This window comes from Dendrobates tinctorius, unplaced genomic scaffold, assembly GCF_039654945.1.
Source record: "Dendrobates tinctorius isolate UK_male_01 unplaced genomic scaffold, ASM3965494v1 ptg000014l, whole genome shotgun sequence".
Lineage (NCBI taxonomy): Eukaryota > Metazoa > Chordata > Amphibia > Anura > Dendrobatidae > Dendrobates > Dendrobates tinctorius.
Window position 1 is genome coordinate 15,537,750 of NW_027361682.1, and position 24,518 is coordinate 15,562,267.

The window sequence follows — 24,518 nt, forward strand, 5'->3', positions numbered from 1 at the left end:
AATGCCTCATGCTCACCTTCCTCAGTGCAGGCTTCTTGCATGTCTTCTGGTACATCAATCACAGACTTGAAGGTCGTGGTCAGGCCCGGATTGGCAATATAACCAACCGGGCATTTTCCCGCTGGGCCGCTGTCATGTGGGCCGCGGGCGGCTGCTGCGGCCACTGTTGCTCCTGCCGCACGGCGGTGATAGTTTCCAAGTTCCTCCCGCACTGCAGGGAGATAAGCCACCACGCCCCCCCACGCACCCCATCCTCGCCGTAGCAGGAGACCCCCCGCCCCCGCAGCCACTCACAGTGTCGCTTGCCTTCTCTGTTCGCAGGACCTGTGATGAGGTCACAGGAGGGGAGGAGTCAGGGGGTCACATAATCAGGAGCCTTTGTCCAGACCCCTGATCATGTGACCCCTGACTCCGCCCCTCCTGTGACCTCATCACAGGTCCTGTGCGCACAGCCTTGCCTCTTGGTGTCTGCAAGACTCTGCTGTGCTGTTGGCTGTTGTCATGGTGCTGGATGAGATAAGTATGTGTGGGGCCAGGAGGGGTTTACAGGGTAGATGTAGCAGGGCTGTATGTGTATGGGGTGTACTGAGCGGAGCCGTGTGTGTATGAGGTGTACGGAGCGGAGCCGTGTGTGTACGAGGTGTACGGGACAGAGCCACGTGTACGAGGTGTACGGAGCGGAGCCGCGTGTACGAGGTGTACGGAGCAGAGCCGTGTGTGTATGAGGTGTACGGAGCGGAGCCGTGTGTGTACAAGGTGTATGGAACAGAGCCGCGTGCACGAGGTGTACGGAACAGAGCCGCGTGTACGAGGTGTACGGAGCGGAGTGTGTATGAGGTGTACGGAACAGAGCCGCGTGCACGAGGTGTACGGAGCAGAGCCGCGTGCACGAGGTGTACGGAGCAGAGCCGCGTGTACGAGGTGTACGGAGCAGAGCCGCGTGTACGAGGTGTACGGAGCGGAGCCGAGTGTGTATGAGGTGTACGGAACAGAGCCGCATGCACGAGGTGTATGAAGCGGTGCCGCGTGCACGAGGTGTATGGAGCAGAGCCGCGTGCACGACGTGTATGGAGCGGAGCCGCATGCACAAAGTGTATGGAGCGGAGCCGCGTGTGCATATGAGGTGTATGGAACAGAGCCGCGTGCACGAGGTGTATGGAGCGGAGCCGTGTGTGTACGAGGTGTATGGAGCGGAGCCGTGTGTGTACGAGGTGTACGGAACAGAGCCGCGTGCACAAGGTGTATGGAGCGGAGCCGCATGCACGAGGTGTACGGAGCGGAGCCGTGTGTACGAGGTGTACGGAGCGGAGCCGCGTGTGTTTGGGGTATACGGAGCGGAGCCATATGTGTACGGGATGTACGGAGCGGAGCCAAGTGTGTACGAAGCATACAAAGCGGGCTTTTCCCACGGACACAGGAGTACACGGCGGAGCCCCGAGGAGCATTTTAAAACACACACATGACGTTCCACCTGAAGTGATGTGCTTGAAGCTGACCGGAAATGAGATAATTTCTTGAGGAGATTGTAACAGAACCAGGAATGCTTCAGATCCATCACCGTGTCCTCCACCGACAGCGCAGACAGCAGGATCGCTTTGAAATCGGGGATGCCGGCCATGTGAGCGGATCATGATATGTCCTGCATCGGGAGGCTCAGGTGGGCACTACAATGGGAGCCAGGCTGCTATAGTATCTTTATAGAATCTTTCTTTATTTCTTTCTTTCTCTCTTTTTCTTTCTTTCTCTGTTCTTTCTCATTCTCTGTTCTGTCTTTCCCTCATTTTCTTTCTCTCTCTCTCTGTTCTTTCTTTCTTTCTCTCTCTAATCTTTCTTTTTTCTTTCTCTCTCTCTGTTCTTTCTTTCCCCTCTTTCTTTCTTTTTCTTTCCTCTCTTTCTTTCTTTCTGTTCTTTCTTTCTTTTCTTTACTTCTTTCTCTCTCTATTCTTTCTCTGTCTCGCTCTGTTCCTTCTTTCCCCTCTTTCTTTCTCTCTCTATTCTTTCTCTGTCTCTCTCTGTTCTTTCTTTCCCCTCTTTCTTTCTCTCTCTATTCTTTCACTGTCTCTCTCTGTTCTTTCTTTCTTTTTTCCCCTCTTTCTTTCTTTCTCTTTTTTCTTTTTTCTCTCTCTCTCTCTGTTTTCTCTCTTCCTTAGTGCCAGTCAGTGTGCCCATAATGCCAGCCACTGTGCCCTCAGTACAAGTCAGTGTGGTCAGCAGTGCTAAATGGGAGCGATTAGGCGTGGACATGGGTGTGACTAGTTGTGGAATGGGTGTGGCCGGGCGTGGCCTAAAAGTCTTTGTCCCTCTTACCCTTCCTCAAAAGTTGGGAGGTATGATAGGGGTGGCTGTGACCAGGGGGTCTGGTTGCCCAATGGATAGCAGTTCTGCCAGGAGTTCTGTCACTGTGTGTACAAAAGGGGACAGAGCTTTGGGAGGAGTACTGTACCTAAAAGCAATAAATAGGACTGAGCTGAAATACAGGACACAGCTGTGACTACATGTTATATAGTCGTGTTAATCTCCTCTCACTGCTTGTAACCTACAACTGTACAAAAATATTATATAGTCACCATGTGACTAGTGGGCCTGTGTAACTTCAAATGCCAGGGCTGAATTTTAGTCCCAGTCCGGCCCTGGTCGTGGTCTTGCTCACTTCCTGGACCGAAGGCTCTGGCTTTACCACGGACACTTTCCTCACTACAGATGAGCCGACCGGATGACCGTCTTCTTCAGCTCTTTGCTCACCAACTTCACAAGATTTTATCTCTTCATGACCCTTTGCCATGATTGGTAGTGGCAGTTCCGTCTTGTTGTCACTCGGGCCCAACCGCTGTAAGTCTTCCTCCAGTTTCCTCTCCCGCCGAAGATCTCTTACAGTTTCTTTGAGTTCCTCCATCTCTTCCCTAAGGGTCTTGTTCACACTTTGCCAGGTGGACAGGTGACCTCTGAGCTCCAAGACTTCTTTTTCGAGCTCCTCGACCCTGTGCTCGGCCGTTTGTCTCAGGACTCCTTCTCGTTTGACATGTTCTTCCACCTCTTCTGTTAGGAGTGGCGGAATGCACTAAATAAAAAATATAAATAAAGTGCGTTTGCCACTCGGGGTCCACCGTGCAGTAGGTGTTAAAACTGCTGCTAGATGGTGGCAGAGCAATCTGGCGGTAGTGTACAGGGTTAGAAGTCACCCAACTGCACCAGCAATCTCTGTTGAACTCACAGAGCTGAAAACACAAAAGGAAAATACAATAACGCTGAGCCTGTTACAGACACAGGGACTCAGCGACAGACAAGCGGTAACAGGTCACAGGAGTGCCCTAGCTGGCGGCACTACTTCTGACTAGACCTACAGTAGTTGTGTCTGTACATAGCGTTGCAACTGCGAACGCACAATACAGCTGCTATAGCAGCACGGCATGTAGGGTGCCGTAGAGTAACACCGCAATAACGCAGTCGCGATGTTAGACACTAGTAGGTGTGCCTGTGGAGCAATAGCGCGCTGGCGCTGGTACTGGTTAAACTCAATCCCTCACACAATCGTAATATCAAAGGAATGGGGTTTCAAATGAGTCATTCACCAGAACATGCATCCATCAACATACACACAGCAGCAAGTATGACTATACTAGCGCATGGCGGAACCGCCATGCACGCTTTTTATAGCAAACGGGACCTTCCGGAAGTTTCCAGAACTCTGAGCTGGACCAATGGAATTAGGAGCAGGACCTGAACACCTGACTCCTGAACACCAATGTGAGATCGTCCCACGAGGATGCTCAGAAGACGGAAAGAAGGACTTAGCCTCCGGAGAGAGTTGCTGCAAAGCACTCTCCTCTGCAGTCGAAAATGAGCAGGAGACTGCAGAATGTGAGGGTCTAGATTCCTGCATAGTAGGGGCAGAAATCTGACTCCTAACATCTTCTCTGAGGGCCTTATTCAGTCCTTGCCACGGTACCATGTGACCTTTGAGCTCAGAGACTTCTTTCTCTAGCTCCTCTAGTCTGTGCTCCCTTTCCCTCTCAGAGCCACAGCCACCCCCAGAGTCTGAGTTACCCCGACCTGCCGAGCATTCCCTCCAGTTACCCATTAACGGTGTGAATACTTCAGCCGTCTTATCAACCAGGTCAACGTCAGTCCTGTCACGAGACGCCAGGTCCGTCCATTGGGCCGACGTACCCCTTTTCCCGGTCACTTCTACCTCTGACCTCTCCACGTCAGGAGCCGTCACCATCCTAATATCTGTTAGCCCAACAGTAGAAACGCCTCCACCCTCGTACCAAAAGTCATCAAACACGACAAAGTCCTGGCCCCCCTCCAAGGTATACATTAAGTCTGGTGGTATACCGCCTCCTTGGCATTCACTGCCTCCGGGCCCCTCAAACACCACTCTGTCTAGCGCATAGTTCACAGTGACCCCATGTTTACAGCGAACCTGGGCCATTTTCTCGGTCAGACAGAAAGTGAGAGGTTCTTAACAGAGTCACCTGACTCTTTGAGTCCAACCGTCCCGAGAATCCTCCCCGATGCAGCATCACGGTACACACTTGCGGTCCGTCATGCTCCAGAAAGTATAACCCACATTCTGAAAACACTCTACATGAAACACTGCTGTTCCGCTTTTGACACACCGGCCCCTTTCTGGACCACCACCCCAATTTGGGTCACCGCCCCCCTCTGGGACTCCACCTCTTTTTGGGTTACCACCCCAATTTGGGACTCCACCCCTTTTGGGCTACCACCCCGATTTGGGTTACCGCCCCCTTTCGGGATTTCCCCAAGTCCTCTCTACAGGTCTCCTTAGACCACAGTTCACACAACACAGTTTATGTCTCTTTACGATACCACACAAGTCCTTGTTGGCACCACCACAGTTCCTGCTGTCACGATCACCGACACCTCCGGCTGCTGTTCACATACAGCTGCTGGTGTCACCTTCGTAACCCCGCCGAGTTACCGGAAGCCGCTTGTCCCTTTCGTAACCCCGAGTTACAGGAAGCTGCTTGTCCCCTTTGTAACCCCGCTGAGTTACAGCAAGCCGCTGTCACCTTCTTGACTCCCACTGAGCCACCGCAAGCTGAGTTGAGACAAGAGAAAAAAAACACACCACACACAACTCACGTGTCCTGTCTGTGTGCTATTCAGGATGGTCCGTCTCTGCCTGAGACCGTCCAACACACAGGGCACACCGGGTGCGATTCAGGGAGTGACCCTCCTCCCAGGGTCTCCCCACACACCGGCCTCACCAGGTCCAGGGGCTCAGCGGGTGCTCTTCAGGACATCCGTCTCCATCTGAGACTGCCCAACACTCGCGCCTCACCAGGTCCACGGTCATACCACATGCTCCCGGGATCTGATTCTTTCTCCTAGAATCTCCCAACACTGACCCTCCAGGACCTTTCCTCACTGAACCCTCCAGGTACACAGTCTTACTCACTGACCCAGGTCAGTACCACACGAACACCTGTCTGTTACCTGTGTCGGCCACACAGGTCCTCGGGTACCTCTTCTCTGCAGAGGCCCCCTAGCAATCACCAGTCTCTTTCTTCTGGGGAAGCGGCCACACTGGGCTCACCGATCCAGACAGTGCCTTACTCAATAGGCCGCCCCACGGTTCCAGAACCACAGCCGGGCAGTGGCTTCCCCAAATACAGGCCGTCACAGGCTCTGCTCACACACGTGGCCGGTCAGCATCCTACATGGCTTTCACGACCGTCCGCCCTCCTGGCTCAGCGTTGCATTGCCAGCACTGCACCACTGCTTTGGAACCGTTGCCCTTGACAACCGAGTTTTGCAGTCCACTTCCATTGCCCCTAGCAACAAGGCTACAACCTTGCCCTTTGCAATCTCCTGCAATTGTAAGGTAGCGCTGTCATTCACATAGGGGATCACTCGCTTGGCAGCCAAATTATCACGTCCGGCATGGGTTTTCCATAAAAAAATTATAGTCCATGCAGTTTATTAGGCATCATAAACCCACAGCAGCAACATAAAGTTCATATCAGCATAGCGTCCATGACAGAGCTTCACTCTGTATACACTGTGGTCACAATGTACAGGCTCTCAAGCCTCACCACCGTTATATCCCCTTGCTGTTAGGGTTACCTCATGGCTGTTTCTCACTGCAGACGTTCATTCCCTCCTCTGGGAACTCTCAGGCACATGCAGCCATTCAACCCAGCATTCACGTGCTGTCAGGAAAGGACACACATCTCCCAGCGGGACCTTCCACAACGGACCAACCGGGTCCCAGCACTCACCCATGTGACCTACCCTGGCCACCTTATATGGTCCGTAGCCACGCCCACCGGGTCACATGGCTATGACTTCATCACAGGTCCCTGAACCATTCACACACTCTTTACAACATCGTTCTTAACCACACCCCTGGGTGGATTTGTAGATAACTATTCCCGCACGACTCACCAGCTACCCGGAGTCTTCTCCCGGACATGTTGAAACAGCACCTCAGCATTATCACTGCTGATCAACACACACATAAGTCTCCATCTCAAGGCCACCCACCTTGAGATACACAACGGTCATTCAGTACTCTGCCATTCATCCTCTCTCCTAGGACCTCCACACAGCACCCCCTAGCGGACACAGTGGTCACGACACTACAGTATGTATATGTTTGTGTGTGTTTATACAGTATATGTGTGTGAGTGTCTATAGGGAGCCTCAAAGGTGGCTGAAGTGATCAGGACCTATAATGAGTAAGCAGCTGGATGTGTATTATGACTTGTGATGACACTTACAAATAGGCATATTTTGTCATACAGCCGCTTAGGGCTTCACTTAATGCACGTACTTGTGACACTCACTAACCCAGCCTTCTCAGGTTATAATTTTGACCCCAAAGCTATTCCTTGCCTACCTTCATGTCTCCTCCATTTTCATATATTATTTCTATACATATTATGTCTAATCTGATTTTATGGTGATTTGTTTAACCCCTTAGTGACAGAGCCATTTTGCAGCTTAATGACCGGGCCAATTTTTACAATTCTGACCACTGTCACTTTATGAGGTTATAACTCTGGAACGCTTTAATGGATCGCGCTGATTCTGAGATCATTTTTCGTGACATATTGTACTTCATGTTAGTGGTAAAATTTCTTCAATATGACTTGTGTTTACTTATGAAAAAAAAATGGAAATATGGCGAAAATGTTTAAAATTTTGCAGTTTTCAAACTTTAAATATTTATGCCCTTAAATCAGAGAAATATGTCACACAAATTTCTTAATAAATAACATTTCCCACATGTCTGCTTTACATAAACACAATTTTGGAAACAAATTTTTTTTTTTGTTAGGAAGTTATAAGGGTTAAAAGTTGACCAGCGATTTCTCATTTTTACAACAAAATTTACAAAACTTAGGGACCACATCATATTTAGGCTGTGTGCCCACGATGCGATTCTTAAGCGTTTTTGCCGCAATTTTCAGCGCAAAAATGCAGCGAAAACGTTTAAAAATCGTGTACAAAACACCCCCCATGCATTCCTATGGCATTCCGCACATGCTGTGCTAATGCTGCGCTTTTTTCCGCGGCGGAAACGCATTGCGGAAAAAATCGCAGCATGGTCATTCTTTTGTGCGGAATCGCAAAGAATTGCCGCGATTCCGCACCCATAGGAATGCATGAGAATCGCTTACTTCCCGCATGTGGCTATGCCCACCATGCAGGAAGTGAAGCGTCTCATGTGCGGTTGGTACCCACGGTGTGGAGGAGATGAGACTGTCCTCTAGGCCCTGGGTACCATACCCCTGTATAAAAAAGAATAAAAAATAAAAAATCGGGGTATATTTACCTTCCGACATCCCGCGCTGCATTCCCGGCCTAAGCGTTCCCAGTAATGCCTTGCGGCAAGGTCCTGTGATGACGTAGTCTCGCATGACTCTAGCGGTCTCGCGAGATCGCTATAGTAACGCGAGACCAACGTCATCACAGGTCTCGCAAGGCATTACTATCATTTTTAACTTTTTATCTTTTACTATTGAGGCCGCATAGGCGGCCTCAATAGTAAAAAGCTGCTCACACTTGTCAAACACTATGTTTGATGAGTGTGACCAACCTGTCAATCACTTTCCAAGCGATGCTTCAAATCGCTTGGAAAGTGCTTGAGAAAATCGCGGCAAAATCGCGAACAGAATTGCGGTAAAATCGCAGTGAAATCACGCGGAAAAAAACGAGCGATTTCTGGTAAGGAGTCCGGTTTTTAGTGTGCGTTTTAAAACGCTACGTGGGCCCATAGCCTTAAAGTCATTTTGAGGGGTGTACATGGCAGAAAATACCCAAAAGTGACACCATTCTAAAAACTGGACTCCTCAAGGTGCCTTTGGATATGTGGAAGGAAAAAATTAACATTTAACTTTTTTTTGGAAAAAATTTACTTCAGAACCAATTTTTCTTTATTTTCACAAGTGTTAAAAGAGAAAATGAACCACAAAATTTGTTGTGCAATTTCTCCTGAATACGCCAATACCCCATATGTGGGGGTAAACTACTTTTTGGGCGCACGGCAGAGCTCGCAAGAGAAGGAGCGCCGTTTGACTTTTTCAGTGCAGAATTGGCTGGAATTGAGATTGAATGCCATATTGCTTTCGGAGAGCCCCTGATGTGCCTAAACAGTGGAAACCCCCAACAAGTGTCCCCATTTTGGAAACTAGACCCCTTAAGGAACTTATCTAGATGTGTGGTGAGCACTTTGAACCTCCAAGAGCTTCACAGAAGTTTAGAACGTAGAGCCGTGAAAATAAAAAATCATTTTTTTCCACAAAAATGTTTTTTTGCCCCCAAATTTTTATTTTTTCTAATGTAACAGGAGAAATTAGACCCCCAAAGTTGTTCTGCAATTTATCCTGAGTACACCCATACCCCATATGTTGGGGTAAACCACTGTTTGGGCGCACGGCAAAGCTCAGAAAGGAAGGAGCACCGTTTGACTTTTTCAATGCAGAATTGGCTGGAATTGAGATTGGATGCCATGTCTCATTTGGAGAGCCCCTGATGTGCCTAAACAGTGAAAAAAACTCACAAGTGACACCATTTTGGAAAATAGACCCCTTAAGGAACTTATCTAGATGTGTGGTGAGCACTTTTAACCCCCAAGTGCTTCACAGAAGAGCAGTGAAAATAAAAAATAATTTATTTTCCTCACAAATGATTTTTTAGCCCGCTATTTTTTATTTTCCCAAGGGTAACAGGAGAAATTGGACCTCAAAAGTTGTTGTGCAATTTGTCCTGAGTACGCTGATACCCCATATGTGGGGGGAAACCACTATTTGGGCGCATGGGAGAGTTCGGAAGTGAAGGAGCGCCATTTTGGAATGCAGACTTTGATGGAATGTTCTGCTGGCGTCATGTTGCGTTTGAAGAGCCCCTGATTTGCCTAAACAGTTGAAACTCCCCACAAGTGACCCTATGTTCGTAACTAGACCCCAGAAGGAGCTTATCTAAATGTGTGATGAGCACTTTGAACCCCCAAGTGCTTCACAGAAGTTTATAAACGCAGAGCCGTGAAAATAAAAAATCATTTTTTTTCCTCAAAAATGATATTTTAGCCTGCTATTTTTAATTTTCCCAAGGGTAACAGGAGAAATTGGACAACAAAAGTTGTTGTGCAATTTGTCCTGATTACGCTGATACCCCATATGTTGGGGGGAACCACTGTTTGGATGCATGGGAGAGCTTGGAAGGGAATGAGCGCCATTTAGGAATGCAGACTTTGATGGAATGTTCTGCGGGCGTCATGTTGCGTTTGCAGAGCCCCTGATGTGCCTAAACAGTAGAAACCCCCCACAAGTGTCCCAATTTTGGAAGCTAGACCCCTGAAGGAGCTGATCTAGATGTGTGGTGAGCACTTTGAAACCCCAAGTGCTTCACAGAAGTTTTTAACGCAGAGCTGTGAAAATAAAAAATAATTTTTTGTCCTCAAAATTGATTTTTTAGCCTGCTATTTTTTATTTTCCCAAAGGTAACAGGAGAAATTGGACCTCAAAAGTTGTTGTGCAATTTGTCCTGAGTATGCTGATACCCCATATGTTGGGGGGAACCACTGTTTGGGCACATGGGAGAACTCGGAAGGGAAGGAGTGCCATTTAGGAATGCAGACTTTGATGGAATGTTCTGTGGGCGTCATGTTGCATTTGTAGACCCCCTGATGTGCCTAAACAGTAGAAGCCCCCCAAAAGTGACCCCATTTTGGAAACTAGACCCCCCAAGGAGCTTATCTAGATGTGTGGTGAGCACTTTGAACCACCAAGTACTTCACAGAAGTCTATAACGCAGAGCCGTGAAAATTAAAAATCTTTTTTTTTTCACAAAAGTGATTTTTTTAGCCCCCAATTTTTTTTATTTTCCCAAGGGTAACAGGAGAAATTAGACCCCCAAAGTTGGTAAATAGTGGAAACCCCTCAATTCTTGCTCCAACCCTAACTCCAACACACCCCTCACCTTAATCCCAAGTCTAATCCCTAAACCTAATCCTAACCCTAATTCCAACCCTAATCCTAACCCTAATTCCAACCCTAACCCTAATTCTAACCCTAACCCTAATTCTATCCCTAATTCTAACCCTAACACTAATTCTAACCCTTGCCCTATCTCTAGCCCTAACCCTAACCCTAATGGAAAAATGAAAATAAATATATTTTCTTTATTTCATTATATTTCCATAACTAAGTGAGTGATATTTTTTTTTTATTTTCATCACTGTGATAGTTTATCACAGTGATCAAAATGAATGAATGAATGAATAAAATCTGCTGGCTGGCAGATTCGGCGGGCGCATGTGCCCGCCATTTTCTTCCGGTACCAAGATGGCGGCGCACACCAGAGGAGGCAGGAGAGCACGAGGACCACCGGGAAGTACCGGGGGGTTCGGGGACCCTATTTCTCTCTCCTCTGATGTGTGATCACATCAGAAGAGAGAGAAATTAAATGCAAAATCGCGGCTATTTTTTTTTGCGATCGCCGTTATAAGGTTAATAACGGCGATCGCAAAAGCGGGGTCGGTAAAAACCGACCCGAATCATGTTCTCTGGGGTCTCGGCTACCCCCAACAGCCGAGACCCCGGAGAAAATCCAATGCTGGGGGGCGCTATTTACTTTTTCCACAGCGCCGTTAATTAACGGCGCTGTGGTTTAAGTACCCTTAACTACAGCCATTAAAAGGGGATAATAAATATTATGTGTATATTTATTTTGTGTGGCTTGTTGCTACTCTTATTTTTGTTGTTGTAGATCATATTCGGAGTACTCCACCTTTTCACTAAGATTTTGATTATGGTTTGGGAGAGCATGATACGAATATGCTCTTGGCCATATCACATATATTGTGTTTTTTTATTACTGTTTCAGTCTATATACAGTATGTGTGTGTGTATATATGTGTGTATATATGTCTATGTGTATATCTCTCTTTCTCTCTCGGCTCCCGTTAACTGATTTTCTCATAACATAATTCACATAATGAGTCATTATTCATTCAAAAGTAACTTATTTCATGTATATTTATTCAGATAGTCTCCTTACTCTAATATATCATAGTATGTGTAAAGGCGACAGGTCCTCTTTAAATTAAACAGGAGGATTAGATGGTATGATGTGTTTTGCTAGTTCACCACTTAATGGTAAGTTGTGCTCCATGATGGAGACACAAATGGAAAGCCAGTAAATATCCCCTGTTCTCCAGCAGGAAATGGCGCTTTCAGGTGTTCAGTGCACGGAGCTCGGATCCACTTTCTCAGGCTGACATCCATGTTCTTTCTTATTCTTACTGGAGATGGTGCTTTTCCTGTTTTTATGTCCGACCAGTTTAGATTTGAAAAGAAGGGGTGTTTTTGGATGTTCCCATTTAGCCCTAGCCGGACAGATTGGTCTCTGCAAAGGAGTCTGGACATAATGTCAACAGCATTGGGGTCAGTAATGTCTTCATATGATGGGTCACAATGTAATACATTACTCACAATCTCTCCCGTGGTGTCTCCTGGAAATGGTGAGTCTTGGAGAATCATGTTGTATAATATAACTCCGAAGGCGAACCAGTCTACACCTGCATCATAAAAGTCTCCCATGATCATTTCTGGGGCGCCATAACCAGGTGTTCCACCAAAATTTCTGGCACTAAATCTCTCATCATACTCATATAGAGATAATCCAAAATCTGTAATTTTCGTGTGTCCGTCACCAGTCAGCATGATGTTATTTGGTTTCAAGTCACAGTGAATGATGCCATTGGTGTGCAGGAATTGTAGGCCACAAATGATTTCCGCTGCAATAAATGTTACAGGGTCCTTCAGGGGAATGGTACTATATATATAGTTATACAGATCCCCTCCACTGGCCAGCTCGGTGACAAAATAGGCATGGTGTTCAGTATGAAATGCTGCATGGCAATGTATTAGGAATCTGCTCTTGTGGGAAATCCTCAGGACATGGTGTTCTACGAGGCTTTTAGGGTGGGAGATTAGACTTTCCTTCTGTATGATTTTAAGGGCCACCCTTTCTTTGCGTATCATATCTGTAGCCAGCATAACCTTTCCATAACTCCCTTTTCCAAGTATACTGTGGAAGGTAAACTTATCCCTGGTGAGAGGGACAGTGGTCTTAATTTGTTTGCTACTGGGGGCGCTACATTCACCTGAGATGCCATCTTGGATGGCGGCTGGATCTTGCTGTTGTTTCCTCTTTTTCCCAGTTCCTTCCTCTTCTGCTACATTATCATTGCCTCTCATGTTAATGATCCTGGTCGGACCCACAGTCACGCTTTTCCTCTCTCTTGTACTCATTTTCTTCAGCATGTTATCAGCTCGATTTCTGATGCCTATCACAATCCTGCCACATTTGTGCTTTACAGATCTTAAGAAGGAATTATTGTCAGGTCCCTCATTGTCAGGTAATATTTCACCAACCTGCCCAAATTTCTTGGGGTTCTTCTTTTTAACCTTTGGTGGAAGTTCCTGGTTATTTGCCATGTCTTGTCCATCTGGTGTAGTCTGTGTCCTTGCCAGACTTTCTTTCTTTTTTCTTTTCTCTCGGAAACCCATGTTGTGTCAGGCAACAACTGGGCAATTATCCAAAAAATGTATGTACGATTCTCAAAAAACGCAATCCGCAAGTATATCGTAGTCAAAATCAACCACAACTGAAGCTCGATGGCTGCAGTCAGTTATTCATAGAACTTTTGTGGATTGTGATGTCACTATGCAGGTGACATCACACTTAATGTGATGTCAGCAGAATACTGTGATGTCAGCAGATGCAGGCGGGTGTCCTATCACTGCTGAAAGTGAGTCTCAGGAAGGGGCGGGGCTTAGGCACCATTGACTATAATGGAGTCTGTTGAGTGGGTAATATTTAATGACCTGAAGCTGGAAATCAGTGGAATAAATGACACCAGGAATAAGTTGCAGTAGTTTTATATTTGTTTTAGTTTATTTTTTGATAGGTCATTTTGCATAGGGCAGTGATTATATACATGTTTTAGTTCTTTTGTGTATAGAATCATAGAAATTTAAAGGAAAATATACTAAACATAAGTAAAAAAAAAATATTTCTGCTAATTTTACTAAAACACAAAATTCTACAGTGGAAGGTCTAACAAAATGTACTTGTGATCAAATCTTATGCAAATTACCCAGATATCAAGAGCTTTCAAAAGGTAATTATGCCTAACTATGGTACATTGGGTAGGAAAAAAAAGGGGAGGTTTTTCCAAGTAGAGTCAGTGTTTCGCTGGTCTGTATTACAGCTCCACATGGTGTATTACACCTCTCCAGGTGCGGACACTGAGAGCTTGGGGCCACTTTGCAAGAAATATGCCTGGGCCCCCTCCCTGCCTGGCATGAAGCTTAGAATGAGGACAATCTAGCCATGGGACCCCCAGAGCCTTGGAATCTGAGCAACAGGCCAGACTGCCCTTATTATCACTGCCTGCAAGCAGGGGCGAACATATTTGGGCCTCCCTACACCTATAAAAATATATATATTAATACTTTTTTTTTGCTGAAATGGAGATTTATAACTCCGTTAGGATTAGGTAGCCAAACCATATATATATATTATATGTCTGCTGTTTATACTATCTGATATCTGATAAAGGATTATTCTCCATATACAGTAAGTTATCCCCAATCCCCATGGAAAATGATAGCATACTGACTTTCGGGGGACTGACCATTGGGAGCCACAGCAATCCTGAGAACAGGACTCTGCAGCTCAGCCGATTTGGGTTACCGCCCCCTTTCGGGATTTCCCCAAGTCCTCTCTACAGGTCTCCTTAGACCACAGTTCACACAACACAGTTTATGTCTCTTTACGATACCACACAAGTCCTTGTTGGCACCACCACAGTTCCTGCTGTCACGATCACCGACACCTCCGGCTGCTGTTCACATACAGCTGCTGGTGTCACCTTCGTAACCCCGCCGAGTTACCGGAAGCCGCTTGTCCCTTTCGTAACCCCGAGTTACAGGAAGCTGCTTGTCCCCTTTGTAACCCCGCTGAGTTACAGCAAGCCGCTGTCACCTTCTTGACTCCCACTGAGCCACCGCAAGCTGAGTTGAGACAAGAGAAAAAAAACACACCACACACAACTCACGTGTCCTGTCTGTGTGCTATTCAGGATGGTCCGTCTCTGCCTGAGACCGTCCAACACACAGGGCACACCGGGTGCGATTCAGGGAGTGACCCTCCTCCCAGGGTCTCCCCACACACCGGCCTCACCAGGTCCAGGGGCTCAGCGGGTGCTCTTCAGGACATCCGTCTCCATCTGAGACTGCCCAACACTCGCGCCTCACCAGGTCCACGGTCATACCACATGCTCCCGGGATCTGATTCTTTCTCCTAGAATCTCCCAACACTGACCCTCCAGGACCTTTCCTCACTGAACCCTCCAGGTACACAGTCTTACTCACTGACCCAGGTCAGTACCACACGAACACCTGTCTGTTACCTGTGTCGGCCACACAGGTCCTCGGGTACCTCTTCTCTGCAGAGGCCCCCTAGCAATCACCAGTCTCTTTCTTCTGGGGAAGCGGCCACACTGGGCTCACCGATCCAGACAGTGCCTTACTCAATAGGCCGCCCCACGGTTCCAGAACCACAGCCGGGCAGTGGCTTCCCCAAATACAGGCCGTCACAGGCTCTGCTCACACACGTGGCCGGTCAGCATCCTACATGGCTTTCACGACCGTCCGCCCTCCTGGCTCAGCGTTGCGTTGCCAGCACTGCACCACTGCTTTGGAACCGTTGCCCTTGACAACCGAGTTTTGCAGTCCACTTCCGTTGCCCCTAGCAACAAGGCTACAACCTTGCCCTTTGCAATCTCCTGCAATTGTAAGGTAGCGCTGTCATTCACATAGGGGATCACTCGCTTGGCAGCCAAATTATCACGTCCGGCATGGGTTTTCCATAAAAAAATTATAGTCCATGCAGTTTATTAGGCATCATAAACCCACAGCAGCAACATAAAGTTCATATCAGCATAGCGTCCATGACAGAGCTTCACTCTGTATACACTGTGGTCACAATGTACAGGCTCTCAAGCCTCACCACCGTTATATCCCCTTGCTGTTAGGGTTACCTCATGGCTGTTTCTCACTGCAGACGTTCATTCCCTCCTCTGGGAACTCTCAGGCACATGCAGCCATTCAACCCAGCATTCACGTGCTGTCAGGAAAGGACACACATCTCCCAGCGGGACCTTCCACAACGGACCAACCGGGTCCCAGCACTCACCCATGTGACCTACCCTGGCCACCTTATATGGTCCGTAGCCACGCCCACCGGGTCACATGGCTATGACTTCATCACAGGTCCCTGAACCATTCACACACTCTTTACAACATCGTTCTTAACCACACCCCTGGGTGGATTTGTAGATAACTATTCCCGCACGACTCACCAGCTACCCGGAGTCTTCTCCCGGACATGTTGAAACAGCACCTCAGCATTATCACTGCTGATCAACACACACATAAGTCTCCATCTCAAGGCCACCCACCTTGAGATACACAACGGTCATTCAGTACTCTGCCATTCATCCTCTCTCCTAGGACCTCCACACAGCACCCCCTAGCGGACACAGTGGTCACGACACTACAGTATGTATATGTTTGTGTGTGTTTATACAGTATATGTGTGTGAGTGTCTATAGGGAGCCTCAAAGGTGGCTGAAGTGATCAGGACCTATAATGAGTAAGCAGCTGGATGTGTATTATGACTTGTGATGACACTTACAAATAGGCATATTTTGTCATACAGCCGCTTAGGGCTTAACTTAATGCACGTACTTGTGACACTCACTAACCCAGCCTTCTCAGGTTATAATTTTGACCCCAAAGCTATTCCTTGCCTACCTTCATGTCTCCTCCATTTTCATATATTATTTCTATACATATTATGTCTAATCTGATTTTATGGTGATTTGTTTAACCCCTTAGTGACAGAGCCATTTTGCAGCTTAATGACCGGGCCAATTTTTACAATTCTGACCACTGTCACTTTATGAGGTTATAACTCTGGAACGCTTTAATGGATCGCGCTGATTCTGAGATCATTTTTCGTGACATATTGTACTTCATGTTAGTGGTAAAATTTCTTCAATATGACTTGTGTTTACTTATGAAAAAAAAATGGAAATATGGCGAAAATGTTTAAAATTTTGCAGTTTTCAAACTTTAAATATTTATGCCCTTAAATCAGAGAAATATGTCACACAAATTTCTTAATAAATAACATTTCCCACATGTCTGCTTTACATAAACACAATTTTGGAAACAAATTTTTTTTTTTGTTAGGAAGTTATAAGGGTTAAAAGTTGACCAGCGATTTCTCATTTTTACAACAAAATTTACAAAACTTAGGGACCACATCATATTTAGGCTGTGTGCCCACGATGCGATTCTTAAGCGTTTTTGCCGCAATTTTCAGCGCAAAAATGCAGCGAAAACGTTTAAAAATCGTGTACAAAACACCCCCCATGCATTCCTATGGCATTCCGCACATGCTGTGCTAATGCTGCGCTTTTTTCCGCGGCGGAAACGCATTGCGGAAAAAATCGCAGCATGGTCATTCTTTTGTGCGGAATCGCAAAGAATTGCCGCGATTCCGCACCCATAGGAATGCATGAGAATCGCTTACTTCCCGCATGTGGCTATGCCCACCATGCAGGAAGTGAAGCGTCTCATGTGCGGTTGGTACCCACGGTGTGGAGGAGATGAGACTGTCCTCTAGGCCCTGGGTACCATACCCCTGTATAAAAAAGAATAAAAAATAAAAAATCGGGGTATATTTACCTTCCGACATCCCGCGCTGCATTCCCGGCCTAAGCGTTCCCAGTAATGCCTTGCGGCAAGGTCCTGTGATGACGTAGTCTCGCATGACTCTAGCGGTCTCGCGAGATCGCTATAGTAACGCGAGACCAACGTCATCACAGGTCTCGCAAGGCATTACTATCATTTTTAACTTTTTATCTTTTACTATTGAGGCCGCATAGGCGGCCTCAATAGTAAAAAGCTGCTCACACTTGTCAAACACTATGTTTGATGAGTGTGACCAACCTGTCAATCACTTTCCAAGCGATGCTTCAAATCGCTTGGAAAGTGCTTGAGAAAATCGCGGCAAAATCGCGAACAGAATTGCGGTAAAATCGCAGTGAAATCACGCGGAAAAAAACGAGCGATTTCTGGTAAGGAGTCCGGTTTTTAGTGTGCGTTTTAAAACGCTACGTGGGCCCATAGCCTTAAAGTCATTTTGAGGGGTGTACATGGCAGAAAATACCCAAAAGTGACACCATTCTAAAAACTGGACTCCTCAAGGTGCCTTTGGATATGTGGAAGGAAAAAATTAACATTTAACTTTTTTTTGGAAAAAATTTACTTCAGAACCAATTTTTCTTTATTTTCACAAGTGTTAAAAGAGAAAATGAACCACAAAATGAACCACAAAATTTGTTGTGCAATTTCTCCTGAATACGCCAATACCCCATATGTGGGGGTAAACTACTTTTTGGGCGCACGGCAGAGCTCGCAAGAGAAGGAGCGCCGTTTGACTTTTTCAGTGCAGAATTGGCTGGAATTGAGATTGAATGCCATATTGCTTTCGGAGAGCCCCTGATGTGCCTAAACAGTGGAAACCCCCAACAAGTGTCCCCATTTTGGAAACTAGACCCCTTAAGGAACTTATCTAGATGTGTGGTGAGCACTTTGAACCTCCAAGAGCTTCACAGAAGTTTAGAACGTAGAGCCGTGAAAATAAAAAATCATTTTTTTCCACAAAAATGTTTTTTTGCCCCCAAATTTTTATTTTTTCTAATGTAACAGGAGAAATTAGACCCCCAAAGTTGTTCTGCAATTTATCCTGAGTACACCCATACCCCATATGTTGGGGTAAACCACTGTTTGGGCGCACGGCAAAGCTCAGAAAGGAAGGAGCACCGTTTGACTTTTTCAATGCAGAATTGGCTGGAATTGAGATTGGATGCCATGTCTCATTTGGAGAGCCCCTGATGTGCCTAAACAGTGAAAAAAACTCACAAGTGACACCATTTTGGAAAATAGACCCCTTAAGGAACTTATCTAGATGTGTGGTGAGCACTTTTAACCCCCAAGTGCTTCACAGAAGAGCAGTGAAAATAAAAAATAATTTATTTTCCTCACAAATGATTTTTTAGCCCGCTATTTTTTATTTTCCCAAGGGTAACAGGAGAAATTGGACCTCAAAAGTTGTTGTGCAATTTGTCCTGAGTACGCTGATACCCCATATGTGGGGGGAAACCACTATTTGGGCGCATGGGAGAGTTCGGAAGTGAAGGAGCGCCATTTTGGAATGCAGACTTTGATGGAATGTTCTGCTGGCGTCATGTTGCGTTTGAAGAGCCCCTGATTTGCCTAAACAGTTGAAACTCCCCACAAGTGACCCTATGTTCGTAACTAGACCCCAGAAGGAGCTTATCTAAATGTGTGATGAGCACTTTGAACCCCCAAGTGCTTCACAGAAGTTTATAAACGCAGAGCCGTGAAAATAAAAAATCATTTTTTTTCCTCAAAAATGATATTTTAGCCTGCTATTTTTAATTTTCCCAAGGGTAACAGGAGAAATTGGACAACAAAAGTTGTTGTGCAATTTGTCCTGATTACGCTGATACCCCATATGTTGGGGGGAACCACTGTTTGGATGCATGGGAGAGCTTGGAAGGGAATGAGCGCCATTTAGGAATGCAGACTTTGATGGAATGTTCTGCGGGCGTCATGTTGCGTTTGCAGAGCCCCTGATGTGCCTAAACAGTAGAAACCCCCCACAAGTGTCCCAATTTTGGAAGCTAGACCCCTGAAGGAGCTGATCTAGATGTGTGGTGAGCACTTTGAAACCCCAAGTGCTTCACAGAAGTTTTTAACGCAGAGCTGTGAAAATAAAAAATAATTTTTTGTCCTCAAAATTGATTTTTTAGCCTGCTATTTTTTATTTTCCCAAAGGTAACAGGAGAAATTGGACCTCAAAAGTTGTTGTGCAATTTGTCCTGAGTATGCTGATACCCCATATGTTGGGGGGAACCACTGTTTGGGCACATGGGAGAACTCGGAAGGGAAGGAGTGCCATTTAGGAATGCAGACTTTGATGGAATGTTCTGTGGGCGTCATGTTGCATTTGTAGACCCCCTGATGTGCCTAAACAGTAGAAGCCCCCCAAAAGTGACCCCATTTTGGAAACTAGACCCCCCAAGGAGCTTATCTAGATGTGTGGTGAGCACTTTGAACCACCAAGTACTTCACAGAAGTCTATAACGCAGAGCCGTGAAAATTAAAAATCTTTTTTTTTTCACAAAAGTGATTTTTTTAGCCCCCAATTTTTTTTATTTTCCCAAGGGTAACAGGAGAAATTAGACCCCCAAAGTTGGTAAATAGTGGAAACCCCTCAATTCTTGCTCCAACCCTAACTCCAACACACCCCTCACCTTAATCCCAAGTCTAATCCCTAAACCTAATCCTAACCCTAATTCCAACCCTAATCCTAACCCTAATTCCAACCCTAACCCTAATTCTAACCCTAACCCTAATTCTATCCCTAATTCTAACCCTAACACTAATTCTAACCCTTGCCCTATCTCTAGCCCTAACCCTAACCCTAATGGAAAAATGAAAATAAATATATTTTCTTTATTTCATTATATTTCCATAACTAAGTGAGTGATATTTTTTTTTTATTTTCATCACTGTGATAGTTTATCACAGTGATCAAAATGAATGAATGAATGAATAAAATCTGCTGGCTGGCAGATTCGGCGGGCGCATGTGCCCGCCATTTTCTTCCGGTACCAAGATGGCGGCGCACACCAGAGGAGGCAGGAGAGCACGAGGACCACCGGGAAGTACCGGGGGGTTCGGGGACCCTATTTCTCTCTCCTCTGATGTGTGATCACATCAGAAGAGAGAGAAATTAAATGCAAAATCGCGGCTATTTTTTTTTGCGATCGCCGTTATAAGGTTAATAACGGCGATCGCAAAAGCGGGGTCGGTAAAAACCGACCCGAATCATGTTCTCTGGGGTCTCGGCTACCCCCAACAGCCGAGACCCCGGAGAAAATCCAATGCTGGGGGGCGCTATTTACTTTTTCCACAGCGCCGTTAATTAACGGCGCTGTGGTTTAAGTACCCTTAACTACAGCCATTAAAAGGGGATAATAAATATTATGTGTATATTTATTTTGTGTGGCTTGTTGCTACTCTTATTTTTGTTGTTGTAGATCATATTCGGAGTACTCCACCTTTTCACTAAGATTTTGATTATGGTTTGGGAGAGCATGATACGAATATGCTCTTGGCCATATCACATATATTGTGTTTTTTTATTACTGTTTCAGTCTATATACAGTATGTGTGTGTGTATATATGTGTGTATATATGTCTATGTGTATATCTCTCTTTCTCTCTCGGCTCCCGTTAACTGATTTTCTCATAACATAATTCACATAATGAGTCATTATTCATTCAAAAGTAACTTATTTCATGTATATTTATTCAGATAGTCTCCTTACTCTAATATACCATAGTATGTGTAAAGGCGACAGGTCCTCTTTAAATTAAACAGGAGGATTAGATGGTATGATGTGTTTTGCTAGTTCACCACTTAATGGTAAGTTGTGCTCCATGATGGAGACACAAATGGAAAGCCAGTAAATATCCCCTGTTCTCCAGCAGGAAATGGCGCTTTCAGGTGTTCAGTGCACGGAGCTCGGATCCACTTTCTCAGGCTGACATCCATGTTCTTTCTTATTCTTACTGGAGATGGTGCTTTTCCTGTTTTTATGTCCGACCAGTTTAGATTTGAAAAGAAGGGGTGTTTTTGGATGTTCCCATTTAGCCCTAGCCGGACAGATTGGTCTCTGCAAAGGAGTCTGGACATAATGTCAACAGCATTGGGGTCAGTAATGTCTTCATATGATGGGTCACAATGTAATACATTACTCACAATCTCTCCCGTGGTGTCTCCTGGAAATGGTGAGTCTTGGAGAATCATGTTGTATAATATAACTCCGAAGGCGAACCAGTCTACACCTGCATCATAAAAGTCTCCCATGATCATTTCTGGGGCGCCATAACCAGGTGTTCCACCAAAATTTCTGGCACTAAATCTCTCATCATACTCATATAGAGATAATCCAAAATCTGTAATTTTCGTGTGTCCGTCACCAGTCAGCATGATGTTATTTGGTTTCAAGTCACAGTGAATGATGCCATTGGTGTGCAGGAATTGTAGGCCACAAATGATTTCCGCTGCAATAAATGTTACAGGGTCCTTCAGGGGAATGGTACTATATATATAGTTATACAGATCCCCTCCACTGGCCAGCTCGGTGACAAAATAGGCATGGTGTTCAGTATGAAATGCTGCATGGCAATGTATTAGGAATCTGCTCTTGTGGGAAATCCTCAGGACATGGTGTTCTACGAGGCTTTTAGGGTGGGAGATTAGACTTTCCTTCTGTATGATTTTAAGGGCCACCCTTTCTTTGCGTATCATATCTGTAGCCAGCATAACCTTTCCATAACTCCCTTTTCCAAGTATACTGTGGAAGGTAAACTTATCCCTGGTGAGAGGGACAGTGGTCTTAATTTGTTTGCTACTGGGGGCGCTACATTCACCTGAGATGCCATCTTGGATGGCGGCTGGATCTTGCTGTTGTTTCCTCTTTTTCCCAGTTCCTTCCTCTTCTGCTACATTATCATTGCCTCTCATGTTAATGATCCTGGTCGGACCCACAGTCACGCTTTTCCTCTCTCTTGTACTCATTTTCTTCAGCATGTTATCAGCTCGATTTCTGATGCCTATCACAATCCTGCCACATTTGTGCTTTACAGATCTTAAGAAGGAATTATTGTCAGGTCCCTCATTGTCAGGTAATATTTCACCAACCTGCCCAAATTTCTTGGGGTTCTTCTTTTTAACCTTTGGTGGAAGTTCCTGGTTATTTGCCATGTCTTGTCCATCTGGTGTAGTCTGTGTCCTTGCCAGACTTTCTTTCTTTTTTCTTTTCTCTCGGAAACCCATGTTGTGTCAGGCAACAACTGGGCAATTATCCAAAAAATGTATGTACGATTCTCAAAAAACGCAATCCGCAAGTATATCGTAGTCAAAATCAACCACAACTGAAGCTCGATGGCTGCAGTCAGTTATTCATAGAACTTTTGTGGATTGTGATGTCACTATGCAGGTGACATCACACTTAATGTGATGTCAGCAGAATACTGTGATGTCAGCAGATGCAGGCGGGTGTCCTATCACTGCTGAAAGTGAGTCTCAGGAAGGGGCGGGGCTTAGGCACCATTGACTATAATGGAGTCTGTTGAGTGGGTAATATTTAATGACCTGAAGCTGGAAATCAGTGGAATAAATGACACCAGGAATAAGTTGCAGTAGTTTTATATTTGTTTTAGTTTATTTTTTGATAGGTCATTTTGCATAGGGCAGTGATTATATACATGTTTTAGTTCTTTTGTGTATAGAATCATAAAAATTTAAAGGAAAATATACTAAACATAAGTAAAAAAAAAATATTTCTGCTAATTTTACTAAAACACAAAATTCTACAGTGGAAGGTCTAACAAAATGTACTTGTGATCAAATCTTATGCAAATTACCCAGATATCAAGAGCTTTCAAAAGGTAATTATGCCTAACTATGGTACATTGGGTAGGAAAAAAAAGGGGAGGTTTTTCCAAGTAGAGTCAGTGTTTCGCTGGTCTGTATTACAGCTCCACATGGTGTATTACACCTCTCCAGGTGCGGACACTGAGAGCTTGGGGCCACTTTGCAAGAAATATGCCTGGGCCCCCTCCCTGCCTGGCATGAAGCTTAGAATGAGGACAATCTAGCCATGGGACCCCCAGAGCCTTGGAATCTGAGCAACAGGCCAGACTGCCCTTATTATCACTGCCTGCAAGCAGGGGCGAACATATTTGGGCCTCCCTACACCTATAAAAATATATATATTAATACTTTTTTTTTGCTGAAATGGAGATTTATAACTCCGTTAGGATTAGGTAGCCAAACCATATATATATATTATATGTCTGCTGTTTATACTATCTGATATCTGATAAAGGATTATTCTCCATATACAGTAAGTTATCCCCAATCCCCATGGAAAATGATAGCATACTGACTTTCGGGGGACTGACCATTGGGAGCCACAGCAATCCTGAGAACAGGACTCTGCAGCTCAGCCATGAATGGATTGGAGGGGCACATACTTGTCTTCTGCTTTATTCTTTGTCTATGGAGCTGATGGAAACAGCCAAGCGCAGCGCTCAGCAGCTCTATAGATAATGAATACAGCAGAGGCCAAGTACGGTATGTCACTTATACATACACTCATATACATACATACATACACTCAGTGGTTAGCACTGCAGCCTTACAGCGCTGGGGTCCTGGGTTCGAATCCCACCAAGGACAACATCTGCAAGGAGTTTGTATGTTCTCCCCGTGTTTGCGTGGGTTTCCTCCGGGTACTCCGGTTTCCTCCCACACTCCAAAGACATATTGATAGGGAATTCAGATTGTGAGCCCCATCGGGGACAGTGATGAAAATGTGTGCAAACTGTAAAGCGCTGCGGAATATGTTAGCGCTATATAAAAATAAAGATTATTATTATTATTATTATACACAGTTACACACACACATGTACATACTGTACATACACATGCATAAACACACACTTATACACACACACATATGCATACACACACATTCATAAACACTTACGTACACACACACATACAAACACACATGCATAATCACATACATTCACACACACACACACATGCACAGACAGACCAAAAAGGGTTGGCTCAAGGTTTTCATAGGCCTTGGGTGAAAGAGTCTCAGGGGGCCCTTTTAACACATACCACAATTCATGATGCTCAGATACGGCAGAAAAATATAGGTATAGTACAATGCCAAAGATTTCACTTACTTCTTACATCACATAAGTGATAGCTATTGGAATTTCTACAAT

General features: G+C 45.4%; 1 protein-coding gene across 1 annotated transcript in view; it reads left to right on the plus strand.

The window, feature by feature from the left end:
* Nucleotides 1–24,518, plus strand: part of PIK3R5 (phosphoinositide-3-kinase regulatory subunit 5) — a 142,556-nt gene that overhangs the window by 80,329 nt on the left and 37,709 nt on the right. The window lies entirely within an intron of this gene.